Consider the following 17,117-nt stretch of genomic DNA (forward strand, 5'->3'; position numbering starts at 1 on the left):
GCCTGCCTCTCTGCCTACTTGTGAACTCTGTCTGTCAAACAAACAAAATCTTAAAAAAAAAAAAAAAAAAAAGATAGGAAGTAAGTTGTAACTTCACACTGTGACTAGTTTCTAAGCATGCTAATTTTTAGTTTAAATCACAAGACACTAAGAACAGAACATTCCAAGTAACAGAATAAAATGTAGAATTATTTTCTTAAAAGGCACACAGGAAAAGTCAAGAAAGAACAGACTGGGCTTAAGGAAAAGCATAAAAAATGGATAGAACCTAAACCCACTATATCCACTAGAATAGATAAATGAACAAATATAAATACATAAATAAATACACCAAATGTTTCCAGTACCATCAAACTTTGCTTGAATATATTCCACTGGAATATTCCTAGAACATGGGGATTAAAGTGAAGAAAAACAAACATGTTTTTAATGCAGTGATAAACAATCCAACAACCAAAATGGCAGAATGAATATCATACAGAATAATCTTTAACATGACTTACATCAGTGTTCTAGGTCAACCACAAACAGCATCTCCATTTAGATTTTCTTCCCACACTGCACATCACAGTGTCCTTAACTTTCCATGGAAAAATAGGTACAAATGGATTCCCTACTCTACAGGTACCCCGCATGTCTGTGAGACCGCAACAAACAAATGATTTTACAGACACACTAGCAATAAAGGCATGAAATAATTTAAGAATAAATTTAATGATATTTGCCATTCAAAAATACTCAAATTTGGTCAAAAGAAAAAAGAGACACACTGCCTTAAAGTGGGGCTTTCCTCGAGATGTTTTGTATCCTCAGTCTCTTCTGGCACTCAAATTTCGTGACAGTGACTGTCCCAGTTTGGTCAGAACCACCATAAAATCCTTCCTGCCCTTTTCTACCCTCCTCCCTCCCCCGTCCCATTCCCAGTCATTCATTAACTATAAATACTCAGGGCCACAGCGTTCATATTTTTCCATACCACTCTACGGAAAGAACACTCTTTGTCTTTGCCCATAAGCCTAGGGTGTCAAGACATACCTGAAAGATACCAAATAATTACCCCACGTACTACACTTACGTGAATATGCATTAAAATGCTGGGGCGCCTGGGTGGCTCAGTGGGCTCAGCCTCTGCCTTCAGCTCGGGTCATGATGATCTCAGGTTCCTGGGATCGATCCCTGCATCCGGCTCTCTGCTCAGCAGGGAGCCTGCTTTCCCCTCTCTCTGCTGGCCTCTCTGCCTACTTGTGATCTCTCTCTCTCTCTCTCTGTGTTAAATAAATAAATAAAATCTTTAAAAAAATAAAAAATTTTAAAAAGTGCATTATGCATAAAATGCTAATGTACAAAATGAATACCCATCATAGGACATCAGCATAATGGAGGAACAGGAAGCCACCAGGACTTTGTTCCTCCATGGAGACAAAAATGGACCAAACTACCTTTTTCAGTGCTCCAGAAGCCAGTTCGATCATAGCAACACAGGCAGACACAGTGTGAAGGAGAGTCACACTGAAGAGACAAGGAGTTTGTTACACTTGCCTACACGAGTTGCTCACGCGGCCTAGCATTCCATAACGAGACTGTGAGAAAACCCTCACCTCTCCTCGGGGGAGAAAGACAGAAGCGACCTCTGTGTTTAATGATCTGGCTTTGGCAGCTGCCCGACAGACCTCTTCCTCTCCTGCAGGACACGGAGGGGGCCGGAGGGGACGGGACGGAAGCAGCCTCTGGATGCCCTGTAGTGGCCGCGCAGAGAAAACCTGAGTGCTTGCTCAAACAGCAGAGAAACTGCAGAGCTGAAGCAAACAGCAGGGAGAGGGAGGCATCACGGGCTCTGAAGAAGAAAAAAACACTCTTCTAACTGGAAAATTACAAAAACTCAGACATTACATATGCTCAGAACATGTCTGACAAGCCCCAGAATCAGCAGCACAGCTGACTGCTATTAGTGTTCTCCTGTACAAAGTACCTAAAGCCTGGGACCAGAGGCTGTTTCTTCTGTTTGTTTTAATTCCCAAATCTCAACAAAGGATCACAAGGCATACAAACAAACTAACCCAGAAAAATATGTCCCAATCAAAGGAACCAAATAAAGACCCCAGACTGGCCCTAAATAACTATTAAATGCCTATGAAGAATTCCAGTAACTATCACAAAGATACTCATGGAGAAGAAGAGGAAAACGACAGGAAAGTAAATGGTATCAGGAAATCTATAATGATCAAAATAAAGATCCAAAGAGGTAGAAAGTATAAAAGACCACCAGACAGAAACTGGGAGCGAAACAATACAATTACTGATTTTAAAAATAAACTGAAGGGGTGCCTGGGTGGCTCAGTGGGTTAAAGCCTCTGCCTTCAGCTCAGGTCATGATCCCAGAGTCCTGGGATCAAGCCCCGTATCGGGCTCTCTGCTCAGCAGGGAGCCTGCTTCCTCCTCCTCCTCTCTCTCTGCCTGCTTCTCTGCCTGTGATCTCCGTCTATCAAATAAATAAATAAAATCTTTTTAAAAAATAAATAAATAAGTAAATAAATAAAATAATAAACTGAAGAATCAGCAACAGACTTGATCAAGCAGAAGAAAGAATCAGAGACATCCTTTTTTTTTTTTAAGATTTTATTTATTTATTTGAGAGAGACCAAGAAAGTACAAGCAGGAGGTGTGGCAGGCACAGGGAGAAGCAGGCTCCCCACTGAGTAAGGAACCCGATGCGGGACTCTGTCCCAGGACTGCAATCATGATCTGAGTTGAAGGCAGGTGCTTCAACTGAGCTACCCAGGTGTCCCAAGATGTCTGATTCTTTCTGGGGTGCCTGGGTGGCTCGGGTTGGTTAAGCGTCTGCCTTCAGCTCAGGTCACGATCCCATGTTCTGGAATCGAACCCTGAGTCAGGATCCCTGCTCCTTGACTAGGGAGCCTGCTGTGGGGAGCCTGCTTCTCCCTCTCCTCTGCCGCTCCCCTTGCGTGTGCTCTCTCTCTCTAACAAACAAAATCTTAAAAAAAAAAAAGTTCCCTTCAATTCAAAAAAGTGTTTCTCTCATGCAAAGAGAATATAATTTCATCAATAAATAGTTGATGAAATTAATTCTCTTACTAGGACAACTCACCCAGATAAAACAGATAAAACATCCACTGACCATTAACTATGGAAAGAATAAGAGAGTCATAGCAAAGTATGTATGGGTGATATTTAGACAGAGAAATAGGTACACAATTTTCTTGGCAATGGACATACAGCTGATCCATGAGTTACACCCACACTGTCTTAAAATATACTAAAATGAAAATTGTCATCCTGAAAACATAATACATAGGTAAAAAGCAAAAACAAAACTAACTAATGTGTGTCCCATAAAAAAAGTCCCATACAAAAGAAAATACATTATTATGGGATTGTAAAACCAGAGTAAGACAAAATTTAACCCAAAACTGTGACACAAAAATACACGTATTACTGGAGCACATGGGTGGCTCAGTCCCCTAAGTGTCTGACTCTTGATTTCAGCTTGGTCATGATCTCGAGGTCCTGGGAGAGAGCCCCACATTGGGCTCTGCACTCAGCAGGGAGTTTGCTTGAGATTCTCACTCTCCCTCTGCCCCTCGCCTATCCTATCTCTTTCTCTCCAAAAAAAAAAAAAAAAAGACGTAAACAAAAAACAAATGAAAACATGTACTGTTAAAAAAGAATTCTTTGGGGTGCCTGGGTGGCTTGCCAGTTGAGTGTCTGCCTTCAGCTCAGGACATGATCCTAGAGTCTCAAGATCGAGCCCCGCATCAGGCTCTCTGCTCAGTGGGAGGACAGCTTCTCCCTCTCTCTCTCCCCCCACTGCTTGTGCTCACTCTCACTCTCTCACTCAAACAAATAAATAAAATCTTTTTTAAAAATTCTAAGAAAAAAGATTTTTCTCTTTTACTGTAATTTTAAACTGTGACTGTGCAAGTATGAAAAGCAAGCATTCTGAATCATTGCCATATGTTATAGGGCAGTCAAACTGTGAAGGAAATTCATTACGATCAATCATGAAAACCTCTAATGGAAAATGTTATAAAAAAGCATTTAAAAGACATTAAAGAAATGTATTATGTTATTATTATGTTCCTCCTCTCTTACAAAGAATGTAAAGCTGTGACCCATTCTTTAGAACCAAGCAAACAAACAAAAGCCCTTCATGCCTAAATAAAGAAACAAAGAAATTGTAAAAAATGCTCACAATTCCTTTACATAAAATAAATATTTGAGATTAAATTCAAATACATGCTCAGGAAAGTAGAAGAAAAACCTGAGCATTAATTTCCCCTGAAATAAATTACATGTATGAGCAAAACTTTTTTTTTTTAAATATGGCACTTTTACAAATTATGTAATTCATTCCTCATAAAGCATATGCCTTTGTCACAGCAGAACTTCCTATCTCAAAAATCAAGTGAATCTCCTGTTAAAAGTACAGAAAGCAGGGGCACCTGGATGGCTCAGTGGATTAAAGCCTCTGCCTTTGGCTCAGGTCATGGTCTCAGGGTCCTGGGATCAAGCCCCACATCGGGCTCTCTGCTCAGCGGGGAGCCTGCTTCCCCCGTCTCTGCCTGCCTCTCTGCCTACTTGTGATTTCTGTCAAATAAATAATAAAATCTTTAAAAGGAAAAAAAAAAAAAAGAGTCTGCCTTTGGCTCAGGTCATGAACCCAGGGTCCTGGGATGGAGCGCACGTCCTGCTCTCTACTCAGCGGGAGGCCTGCTTCTCCCGCTCCCACTTCCCCTGCTTGTGTCCCCTCCCTCACTGCCTCTCTGCGAAACAAAGATATAAAAATTAAAAAAAAAAAAAAAAAAAAGGCTTAACACAGAGCTCCTCAGAAATAAGCAGATTCCCCCAGGCCTCCAAATGCAAGGGAAAAGGACTCAGATCATGGAAGCCTTCACCATCCAAGCAGAGGATATTATCTATGCTGTGACTGTGTTGGAAGACCGCTGGAGCTGAAGGAGAATCCTCACAGGACTTAAGAACAGGATGAGTACTGGAAGGGGGTGTCCCTCTGACAGCAAGAGAAACACACCTAGGCTTCTCAAACTCATTTCTATTCAAAGAAAGCTACCCACACCACAACGTAAGGTCTACCTTCTTCCTTGACCTGTGGGCCACACCTCTGTCATCTGCTTAATTCATTCCCACCTACCTGGGTGGATGGCTACTGTCTCCTTTCCCTTCACATCCCAGAGCTCCCTCTTTCGTTCCAAAAAGATGACCAGGTCTGGCTTTGACACAACAAGACCTGTTTATTAGAAAAAAGGGATAAATATTGCTGGAGATTCTAGCTTTCAATCCAGTAGTATGCTCAGTAGAGAAGAGAATGCATGGTAGAATTCTAGAAAATGACTTCCCAAAAGCTGTGTCTAACAGCCCACTGAGAACATGAAGGAGGGATTTCCACCATTCAGATCTTGGATACCACCTTCAAGAACTAACTACAATAATAAGGAGTGGAAACCGGAGTTAAAGATGTGGGCAGCACCATTTTACGCCCCTTAGAATTTCGAACTGCCACTATCTACAGAAATGATGACGTTCTCTTAAGGAAGGGGAAGCTAAAGCTGGAAAGGAAACATCATGAAGATTTTTCTCTCCATCTCTAAACCCCTACTACTTCCCTTATTGCAGCGATCTGAGTTCCAGTCGTGCAAAGAAGAATCTTCCAAGAGATGGTCTTGGAAACCACCTGAGGGTGGTTTGGGAAGTCTGGAAGGAAGTTATCCTCACCCAAGGAGAGAAGGTTTCCATAGTTCTCTAACATCACATCCCTGTACAATTCCCACTGAGTGTGGGTCAGGCGTCCCCACTCCTCCTGAGAGAATTCTATGGCCACATTCCTGAATGTCAGCTGTCCCTGCAATAAATACCACCGTCACCAAGTGGCCACCGGCAGAATTCATAATGTACGTAAGATGAAAGAGGCAGTTAATGTCACCTGTTAGTACCCCTTGAATTTGTCCCAAATTTTCCTTAAGCTGTTTTTTTCCCAGCCTAGCTTTAAATTCAGGCAAAAAACCCCAGGGACATAGTTTCCCATAATGGCAACCAAAACTACTACACAAGCAGTGAATACTGCCCTGACTAAATGCTCCAGGACCCAGACCACCCAGACCAGTCTGGGCTTAACTCCCAGCTCACATCTGCACAGACGCACGAGGCAGGGACCCATGGAGTAACCTAGTTACCTTTACCTCTTTAAAATACTAAATTCTCCCCCAAGGGGAAGCACAAAGCTCATTTACATGACATATAAAGTGTGCGTAGAATGGTTTCCTTCTGATGCATGACCTGTCTGCCATCTCTATGTAAGATGACAAGGCTACCCTTTCTAAATAATCATCCTAAGCCTAAATCAAAGGAACTCATTCACTCTTGCTCCAGCAGTCTTGGCTTTGGAAATTATTCCCTGTGATCTCCTTATTTGCTATAAATAAATCTTCCTTTGTGTGACAACTCCACCATGTAGTTTCTGTCTGTGACTCACCAAGGAGCAAACTCACTTTAGTTCAGCTACAAATATGGTGATCCAGATGGGACAGGTGTCTTTGCCAGGTTCTGGCCTCTGGTTCCCTGGTCTCCAAGAGATGAAGCAGCGGGCACCACAAGCTCACCCTGGCTAACCTGTTCAAGTTACTGGGGCAGGGAGCAGATTCCCTGGGGGAGGAAGGGAGCACTCACTCTGCATGGCTGTGACTGCCAGCCTGGTGCCCTGACGTCCCCTGAAATGCAGCATCCACTCTGACTACTATGACTCAGAAGGACTTCTGCCGGGATAAGTTACACCAGGTTTGTGGCACAGCATTTTTTTTTAAAGACTTTATTTATTAGAGAATGGGAGAGACAGATCACGTATCACGAGCAGGGGGGGAAGGGTAGAGGGAGAAGCAGATTCCTCGCCGAGCAGGGAGCCGAACACAGGACTCCATCCCAGAACCCTGGGATCATGACCTGAGCTGAAGGCAACCGCTTAACCAACCGAGCCACCCAGGCACCTTGTAGCACAGCTTTTTTTTTTTTTGAGATTTTACTTATTTATGACAGAGATACAGCCAGAGAGAGAACTCAAGCAGGGGGGTGGGAGAAGGAGAAGCAGGCTTCCTGCCAAGCAGGGAGCCTGACGTGGGGCTCCATCCCAGGACACTGGGATCATGACCTGAGTCAAAGGCAGATGCTTAATAACTGAGCCCCCCAGGAGCCCCTGTGGCACAGCTTTGAGAGGTAAACTAGAGTTGTTTCAGAGTCTGAGCAAGCCAGCATAATATTAGGTCAGAGTATTCTGGGGGAACTAATTACTCATTCAGCGTGAGTCCAGACATCCCTGATGACAGATCACAGGACCCAGCCTTTCACAGGCTTTGGACGATCTAACCTAGCAAAATAGGAGTGACCTAACAGAGACTAGTGTAAGGTCTGTGAGACTGAAACCTCCATCCCACCTGGCTGTCTGGTATGTTTGTTGTTCCCAGTTTAAATGTCCCCCCTGGCCGCTTGGTCCTTGAGCACTTCCTCCTTCCCTTATACACCTGAAAAAAAAAGAGGCAACAACTCCTTGGGTCACTGGAAGCGCGCCCCTGGAACAGGCAAGAGTTGTATCGAGCTGGTTAAAAGACAAATGCTTAAAAAAAAAAAAAAAAGGCATTCTAAAATCCACAAAAATATAAAGTAACCCAAATTTTTTTTCACATCCATGTATCTGGGATTATCTTTGTAAATTAAAGTTTAAGCTTGTTGGTTTAACTAAAATAGACCTGTCTTTAAAAAATAAATAAATAAATAAATAAAATAGACCTGTCTTTGGCCAGTGCCAGGGGAGGACTGGTGAACAGACTTTACTGTAATGCCAAAGGCCCCTGGTGTTTGTAGATACATTCACTGGGGGGGGGGGGGGGGGGGGTACGACACTAAGCCACTAGGCCTTTCCCTGAGACACAGAAAGAACAAAGTAACAAGAGCCTTAGTAAAGGTGAGAAAATCCCTCAATTTCAGTTGCCAACATCAATCCAGAATGACAATGGACCAGCCTTTATATCCAAAGTCATTTTTGAGTTATCAAGTGGAGGTTATACTCTGCCTGGAGCCTCAGTCTTCTGGGAAGACAGAATGGGCAAGCAGAACCCTAAACAGACTCTGGTGAAGTTGTGCCAGGAAACAGAACACTGGTTGAAGTTACCACCAACAGTTCTCACCAGAGGGAGAGCTACCCCAAAGGGCAAACTAAAATCTTGGCCCATTTGGGATGACGAATGGGAGGGCTTTCCAAAATGCTCTCCTTCTCATCTCCAGACCCACAGGCTTCTCAGGCCATTCAGCATATCATTAATCTGACAGGTGAAGGATGCACTCAACAGGTAAGGAAATTTTCCCTCCCTCTATCCACTGAAACTAAGCTTCACCCAAATGAAACTGGGGACCGACGTACCTCCAAACTGGGAAAAATGGGTCACTCCCGGATCAAGTATACCCTATTCAGATAGGGCCCCACCCAGTACTACTAACCACACGCTCTTCCTTCAAATTAGAGGGCGTCCTACCTTGAATCCACCCCAGCAGAATGAAACAGGCGTCTACGCAGAGGCCCGGGGCGGGGGGGGGGGGGGGGGGGACGCAACTAGCACCAGTTAACAACATTCCTGTGAGCCGTTCACTGACCTGAGCCTCCGAAGGTCAGGAGAGCCTCAGTGCGTAAGGGCTCTCAAATTTAAACCCCAACAATCTCCATCTGGAGGACACTAGCTCTGCTGTTCTGGTTTCTTCAGCCTTATTGTTTGCTGCCAGGCCCCTTTGACAGATTAAATCACTCTCCCTGTGACTGCTGAGTAATAAATACCACAATTTATTGTTAATACATGGCAAGATAGATGTCCCAGACCCTTCTGACTTGGTCTGATTTCACAATGAACACCTTTTTTTAAAGATTTTATTAATTTATTTGAGAGCGAGCGAGCAAGCGAGGGTGGGGGAGGAGGAACAGAGGGAGGAGGGAGAGAATCTGAGCAGACTGCACTGAGTGCACAGAGCTTCATCTCTGCCCAGAAAACAGTGCATTTGTACAAATTATAAGCTGTACGTAGCATCCATGTCCTGTCATTACATTAGTGTATTTTATTTGTTTGGGTTTTTTTTTTTTAAAGATTTATTTTACAGAAAGAAAGGGAGGAAGAGTGAGTGCGAGCAGGGGGAGGGGCAGTGGGAAAGAATCTCAAGCAGACTCCCCAGGGAGCGTGGGAGCCAGCCGCTGGACTCGGTCCCACAACCCTGAGATCATGACCTGAACCAAAATCAAGAGCCAGGCACTTAACCAACTAAGCCACCCAGGCGCCCCACAATGAACACCTTCTTAATTTTATTTATCACTATTATTCTACAGATGCTAAAAGCTATACACACAGTGGGCCATCCTTGAGGGATAAATTCCCTAGTAAACGTCAGTACGACTATAAAAAAAGAAACTAACGAAACTGCTCTTACTGCTATTTGGACCCTGCATACTTAACTGCTTGGCATGACTGTGTCAAAACACACAAAGGCTATAAAATTACGAATGGCAGATATGAGCAGCTTGGGGTTAAACCTGGGGACCCACAAGCATATCTAAAACTAGCTGAGGAAAAATTCTGCACCCCAGTCAGTCCTGATGATATGCCCACATCTAGCAGGAAAGTAGCTCCAGAAGAGGACCTTTTCCTTGAGCCCCTCAAGAATGAGGAGAGTTGGGACGCCTGGGTGGCTCAGTTGGTTAAGCGGCTGCCTTTGGCTCAGGTCATGATCCCGGGGTCCTGGGATCGAGTCCCACATCGGGCTCCTTGCTCAGCAGGGAGCCTGCTTCTCCCTCTGCCTCTGCCTGCCTCTCTGTCTGCCTGTACTCACTCTCTCTGACAAATAAATAAATTAAATCTTAAAAAAAAAAAAAAAAGAATGAGGAGAGTAAAACCAGAGGAGGGATTTGTTCCAGCTACACCCCAAGACTGGACCATTACTGCCCACCTGCCTGCACCCAGCGAGTTGTGTCCCCCATTTTCCTCAAGCTCTTCTTCGCAGCTTATCTTTCAACTCAAGCAAAAGACCTGATGGGCACAGCCTCCACAATGGGAACTTCTTCAAGCAATAAGGACTGCTCTGGGGGCGCCTGGGTGGCTCAGTGGGTTAAAGCCGCTGCCTTCGGCTCAGGTCATGATCCCAGCGTCCTGGGATCGAGCCCCGCATCGGGCTCTCTGCTCAGCAGGGAGCCTGCTTCCTCCCTTCTCTCCCTCCCTACTTGTGACCTGTCTGTCAAATAAATAAATAAATAAAATCTTTAAAAAAAAAAAAAAAAAAAAGGACTGCTCTGACAAAGGCTCCAGTGGCCCAGACCAGTTTGAGCTTAACCTCCAAATCACACCTGCACATGGACCATGGGGTGACCGACAGTTACGTTTACCTCATGCTACTACTAAACCTCCGCTCATTTATGTTAACACCCAAGCTATGCACACACCAGTTTTCTTAAGGCATGTGCACGACCTAATGCCCACCTCAAGAACGGCAAGGCTCCTCTTTCTAAATATTCATCCTAACCCTAAATAAAAGGAACCCACTCACCCTTGCTTAGGGAGTCAAGGCTTTGGAAATTATTTCCAATGAACTCCTTGTTTGCTGCAAATAAAATTTCCTTTGTGTCACACCTTTACCTGGTGCGCTTCTATCTATGACTCACCAAGGCGTGAACTCATGTTCATTCGCTTACATTAAAGAGAACTGGTTCTTGCTTAGGTGTGTTTCCTGCTATATCTGTAAGATAATTTTTTTAAAGATCTTATTTATTCATTTGAGACACACACACACACACAAAGACAACACAAGCAGGGGGAGAAGCGGAGGGTGAGGGAGGAGCAGAGTCCCTGCTGAGCTGGGAGCCTGCAGTGGGGCACTATCCCAGGACCTGGAGATCATGACCTGAGCCCAAGGCAGATGCTTAACCATCTGGGCCACCAAGCTGCCCCCATAAGATAACTTTTAATACGCTAATGTTCTCACATGCATTCTCTAGCTCTGAGGTAAGAGGATGGCATATGAACCCCAAACCATTACCAATACTGTATGTTTACCCAAGACAGCTTGTCAAATGAACGCATCGACACAGGCATATACATTACCGAGCACTGCATTTATATCATTTAATATATATAACGATATAAGTCGTGTCCATTTCTCATGTGGAAAGTATTGGTGGATTACAACTGTACTTATCAGATTCTAGTGTGAGTTGGAATTTCAAAACACTGCACTGTAGATCTTGTGAAAATGCAGACTCTGTTCCAGATTTCTGGAGTAGGATTGGAGCCTGCATTTCTAACAGAGATAGTAGCCTATGGGCCAAGGGATACCTTTAAAAATAAATAAACAAATAAATAAATAAATAACAGAGGTAGAACTCAGAATTTTTGGAGGACTTAGAACTGAAGGCATTTTATAACAATTACAGGTTCTACTATATTAGCAAGAACGGCACAACAATACTTTTTTTGAGCATTTACTGGTTACTAAATACCATTCTAATGACTTTTCATAAATTAATGCACAAGTAAGTAAAAACCTAACAGAACATATTCTTCTGGGACGCCTGGGTGGCTCAGTTGGTTAAGCAGCTGCCTTCGGCTCAGGTCATGATCCCAGCGTCCTGGGATCGAGTCCCACATTGGGCTCCTTGCTCGGCAGGGAGCCTGCTTCTCCCTCTGCCTCTGCCTGCCACTCTGTCTACTTGTGCTCACTCTCGCTCCTCTCTCTCTCTGACAAATAAATAAAAAAATAAAATAAAATAAAAAAAACCTTTAAAAAAAAATTAAAAAAAAAACATATTCTTCTTTTTATGACACCATTTTGACAAACATCCAGTACATGGAAGGGATTAGCTTTTAATCCAGGTTGTCTGATCTAGAGTTGATCTAAAAGGACAGAACAATATACAGAGACAAGCCTGCAGCAAATCTGAGAAGAGTGACGGAAACCAGAAGGCATTGACACAAAATTGAGTACCGTTTTTACATTTTATGCACACCTCCACACATGTAAAAAGCAATTATATACACACTAAAAGTGACAGAATATAAAACTGTCATAGTAACTGAAGAAACATTTTCAATGACATAAAACTTAGAAACATCCCTGTGCGGATGATGCCGCTTCTGTCTTTTAACCACACTATAAAGACAAACACACAGAAAGCTATAAAGAAAACAGCTTTACATTCTATATGTATGTTAACTAGAATTTAAATAAACATTTGGGGAAAAAAAGAAAGCCTCTAACCTTTCTGGGTCTAGTATTTCACTGAAAATTTTCTTCCAATAATCATTTTCGCTATGTTAAGTTTTAAAATTTTAAGATACCCGAACATGTTAATTACGTGATTCTGGGTTTCTTTTTCTGCAATACAGAGAGTATGTCTGAGACACGGGTGTGGAGTAAAACAGAAACCTGCAGGACAGGGGCCTGAATTATTTACAAACACCACTCCCAGAAGTCAGCATCTCTAGCGCACAAAGGAGGGAGCCTTCGTTTTCCAATGGAAACTACAAGCAAAGAGACAGAGGAGGGGGGTTTCCGGTTTGAATGCGATGGCTCCGGCACAGCTTTCAGTAAGGCCATCCAGCCCGAACGGATGACTAAGACATATTTACATGACACAGGAGGTTTCTGGCAGCGGGCACCAAGCCAAGTAGAAGAAGTTAGCATCAGCTGCAGTGAAGCAAATTGGTTTCAGGGCCCGCAGCGCAGAGAAGGACATACCATAACGGCCCCCAAAAGTAAATCAGAAAAGTAAATCAGAATTACCAATCTAATTATGAGAAAACAGTGGGTTTATACAAATTACAAGCCACATGTAGCGCCCATGTCCTGTAATGTCCAGCGTAATTTTTTTTTTTTTTTTTAGTTTTTTAAAAAAAAATTAGAGAGAGAGAAACAGCCCGAGCGGGGGAGGGGCAGAGGGCAAGAATCTCAAGCAGACCCCCCGCTGAGCGTGGGCGACAGGCGCTGGGCTCAGTCCCACGACCCTGAACTGAGATCACGACCTGAGCGGAAATGGAACGCCGGTCACTGGACCGACTGAGCCACCCAGGCGCCCTTCTGGTGTATTCCACCCAGAGCATCCTTCCGTCCCACGCCAAATGGCAGGGCTGTTCGCCTTCCGGAGCCTGGGGGTCACCGGGCACACGGTCCATCCTGCCGACTTGCGCTTTTTCTTAACCCTGGTGGGCCCGCAGCCACTCAGGGATCCGGCGGGGCCCTACCCTGCAGTGACACCCCAGGACGCGACCACGTCCGCGACAGCAATCTTCACGCGACCCGTCCCGCAGGGAACATTTCTGAGCGGGGCACGACGACACGATTCGCACTGACCCTTGTTCCCCGCGCTACCGGGGGCCGGGTCACGGGAGGCAGACGGAACACGGGCGAGCATCCCGCACAGCTGCAGGTCCGCGTCCCCTAAGAAAAGGGTTTCAGGTATTTTATCGGAGAGAGAGGGAGCGGGTGCGCGCACGCGCTCGGGGGCAGGGGAGCAGCGGGGCTGAGGCGGCGGCGGGAGGGGGAAGCAGACACCCCAGGGAGCCCCACGCCACCCCGAGGTCGCCCAAGAGTCCGAGGCCTTAGGGACGGAGCCGCCGGCGCCCCTCGGGATTTTTTTTTTTTTTAAGATTTTATGTATTTATCAGACAGAGATCACAAGCAGGCAGAGAGGCAGGCAGAGAGAGAGGAGGAAGCAGGCTCCCCGCGGAGCAGAGAGCCCGATGCGGGGCTCGATCCCCGGACCCCGAGATCATGGCCTGAGCCGAAGGCAGAGGCTTTAACCCACGGAGCCACCCAGGCGCCCCCCCCCGAATCTTTCATAAAAAGGGGTCACGAAAACCGCTGCACACTCCTGGAGGGCAGGGACGGCGTCCTAGCGGGACCCGCACCCGCAGCTTCTCCCTGCGGGGACTTTCGGGGGGCACAGGTGACCGGGGACGCCACGCTTACCTGAGCCTCCGCCATCGCGCCGTCCTCCCCCGCGGGCTCTGCGCGTCCTTCTCCGAGGAGCGTCGAGCGCAGCCCCAGCCGCGTCGGGGGACGTGCCCTCAGCCGCCGCGGAGCCGCTTCCCCGCGCCGCCGCTCGCCTGCCGGCGGGACCGCGAAATGCAGGCCAGGCCGCACTTCCTGGTCCTTTGTGTGGGAGCCTCGCGGAAACAATGAGCCGCTGTGCGGAGACCGGCCCGGAGCTGCTCCGTCCGCGCCCGCCTCACGGCAGGCGGGCAGCCCCGTCCTCCCCCGACACCTGCGCAAGGGCGCGGCGGGCACCGCGGCCGCCCGGCAGCCGAGTCACAAGCCCGTCCGGGCCGCGGGCCCCCAGAAGCCGGAGCAAACCAGCCGGGCCCAAGATGGCGGGTGCCATGACCGGAAGCGCCTGACCAAATAAGGAAGAAAAGGCGCGGAAACGCCGCTTTCCCCCGATTCCCACCCCGAGGACTGGCTAGTCCACCCCCTGCTCCACAGCTGTCACTCACACGGGGAAACCCGAAGCCCTGGGCTCCCCGCGCGCTCCCTGGGGATCTCCTGCTGCCCCTCCTTGAGCGTGTCCTTGGTGTGGGTCAACTTTCCTGTTTGTGTCCCTCATTTGCTGGGCCCTGCATGGCCCCGAATTCTTTCTTGGGACAAGAGGCGGACACTCGAGCAACGTATTTGGGATGGGCTGGATCGGAGCCCAGGGTCTCCTCCCACCCCGCCCCCCGCGTCCACCCAGCAACCCTCCCGGGGCCCCCCCGACGCCCACGCGCTCTACAGCACAGGAACTGTGTGCCGCAGGGACCCCGTCCCCTGACCCAGCGCCTGCGCTCGGCCGTAAAATAAGGGGAAGCCCTCGTGCTTACCCCTGGCCTCACTTGGGGTCCCCTGGAGCCCGTAATGGACACAACACTGTTGTTTTCACCCAAACCAACGGGCAGAATCTGAACGGGAGGGCAGCGGAGACGGACCGCTTTTGAAACTCCCCACCTGATCGCGTTGGAAAGCATTTGCGGAGGTGACCAGACACCTTCATCTGCCGCTTCTTTAAAATAACCAGTCTATAAATAAATAAAATCTTTTAAAAAAAATAAAATAAAATAACCAGTCTAAGATCACCCTTTTAGGGGCGCCTGGTGGCCCAGTCGTTGAGCGTCTGCCTCCGGACTGGGTCGTGATCCCAGGGTCATGGGATCGAGCCCCCACCTGGCTTCCTGCTGGATGAGGAGCCTGCTTCTCCCTCTCCCACCGCCCCTGCTGATGTTCCCTCTCTTGCTGTGTTTCTCTCTGTCCAATAAATAAATGAAATCTTATAGAAATAAAGTAAAATGATCCCTTTTCCAAAAAAGACATATTTTGGGGTGACAAAATGCTCCTCTTGATGTGGAAGAAGCAGCAAGAAGAAAGTTAAATATCCTTACTTCCTACAGCCCATTGACAAGTCCTTAAAACAGGTAGAGTGACGCTCAGCTGCTTTGATGTTAATACTTTGCTAAGGGCAAAAGGCAACCTCAGCTTAACATTATCCCAAACATCCCCCACCCCCACCCAGGATCCTATAAGTCTGCTTTACATATAAAAATTCTTTTGGAAATTTCTGTTATATCTACCCCCCAAGGGACATGTTAGCAATCATCCTCTAAGCATATGGCCCACTGATACACGTCTGAAGGGTCTCATGACTAAAGTCTTATTAGATAGTAATAAATGACTTTACCTATCCCCTCAAGATCCTTGAAATCTCTCTTCCAAAATTCCTTAGAGACTTACATTATCCCTAACCTCTTCCCCACTTGAAAGTGTATAATCTGCCTCTCCTCATGACTCCAGTTCACCTCTTTCTGCCCAGGGGTCCTGTCCCATTAATAAAAATAGCAATAAAACCAATTTTTTTTCCACCAAAGATGACTCAAGAATTCTTTCTTGGCTGTGGGCTCTGAACCCTAACATGTTTTCTACATCACCCTTTAGTAGGTAAATGTTTATTTTCATGAGTAACCGCCAGTTTTCCAAAGTGAGTGCACTTTTAACACTCTATCAGCAATATACGAGAATTCTAACTGCTCAACATTTCCACTAAAATTTGATGTTATCCTTTTTGTCTCTATGTTAGCCATTCTAGATAATAGTAACTGGTTTCTCACTATAAAATATGAAGTGGTCTTACTACAGTTGTCCTACTGACTGGGATGAATGTATAGAAGAGGAAAACTCTTTCCTTCTAGATTCTTCGGCTGGTCTAATAATTAAACTGACATAAGGCAGATTATTCACAAGAGAAAAACAAATTTAATTTCTTCATTATAAGAACCCCAAAAATAGGGTGCCTGGGTGGCTCAGTGGGTTAAAGCCTCTGCCTTCAGCTCCGGTCATGATCCCAGGGTCCTGGAATCAAGCCCCACATCGGGCTCTCTGCTCAGCAGGGAGCCTGCTTCCCTTCCTCTCTCTCTGCCTGCTTCTCTGTCTGCTTGTGATCTGTCTTTCAAATAAAAATAAATAAAATCTAAAAAAAAAAGAACCCCAAAAATAAGGGCGCCTGGGTGGCTCAGTGGGTTAAGCCACTGCCTTCGGCTCAGGTCATGATCCCAGGGTCCTGGGATCCGAGCCCCACATCGGGCTCTCTGCTCAGCGGGGAGCCTGCTTCCTCCTCTCTCTCTGCCTGCCTCTCTGCCTACTTGTGAGCTCTGTCTGTCAAATAAATAAATAAAATCTTAAAAAAAAAAGAACCCCCGAAATTTTATAGACTCAAAGACAAGCAAATGATGTTCATATGCCATTCTGACCTAAGGAGAAGGGGGTAGAATTTAGAATTTCAAAAAGGGGGAAGTATATTCACAGGAAAAAGGAAAGAGCAAATGTTGGCAAATGTTTTCCACAACAGGCAGATGAATCTTTCTCAAAAAAAAATTAACTCTAGTATTAGCTCTCTTCCAGATTAAGGTCCCCTATCTAATTTCTTTTGGCAGTTAAATGAGAGGCAAAATACCATTACCTGAGTCTGCTGGGTCATAATTGCCTTCAACTCAAAACAACCCACATGCAAAGTGATTTATTTTGACGTCACATATTCTCTCCCAAAT

At 46.0% G+C, this 17,117-nt stretch overlaps 1 protein-coding gene across 2 annotated transcripts in view; it reads right to left on the reverse strand.

Moving 5' to 3' along the window:
• Positions 1-14,432, reverse strand: part of LOC308358023 (uncharacterized protein) — a 184,406-nt gene extending 169,974 nt beyond the window's left edge. Inside the window, exon 1 of one of the 2 annotated variants that reach the window (XM_080828002.1) lies at positions 14,017-14,269. The gene's annotated coding sequence lies outside the window, so the exon portion shown is untranslated. Of the gene's footprint in view, positions 1-14,016 lie in introns of both variants that reach the window. The other variant, XM_080828003.1, reaches the window with a different exon arrangement.
• Positions 14,433-17,117: the final 2,685 nt, after the last annotated feature.

Source organism: Martes martes (assembly GCF_963455335.1).
Source record: "Martes martes genome assembly, chromosome: 17".
NCBI lineage: Eukaryota > Metazoa > Chordata > Mammalia > Carnivora > Mustelidae > Martes > Martes martes.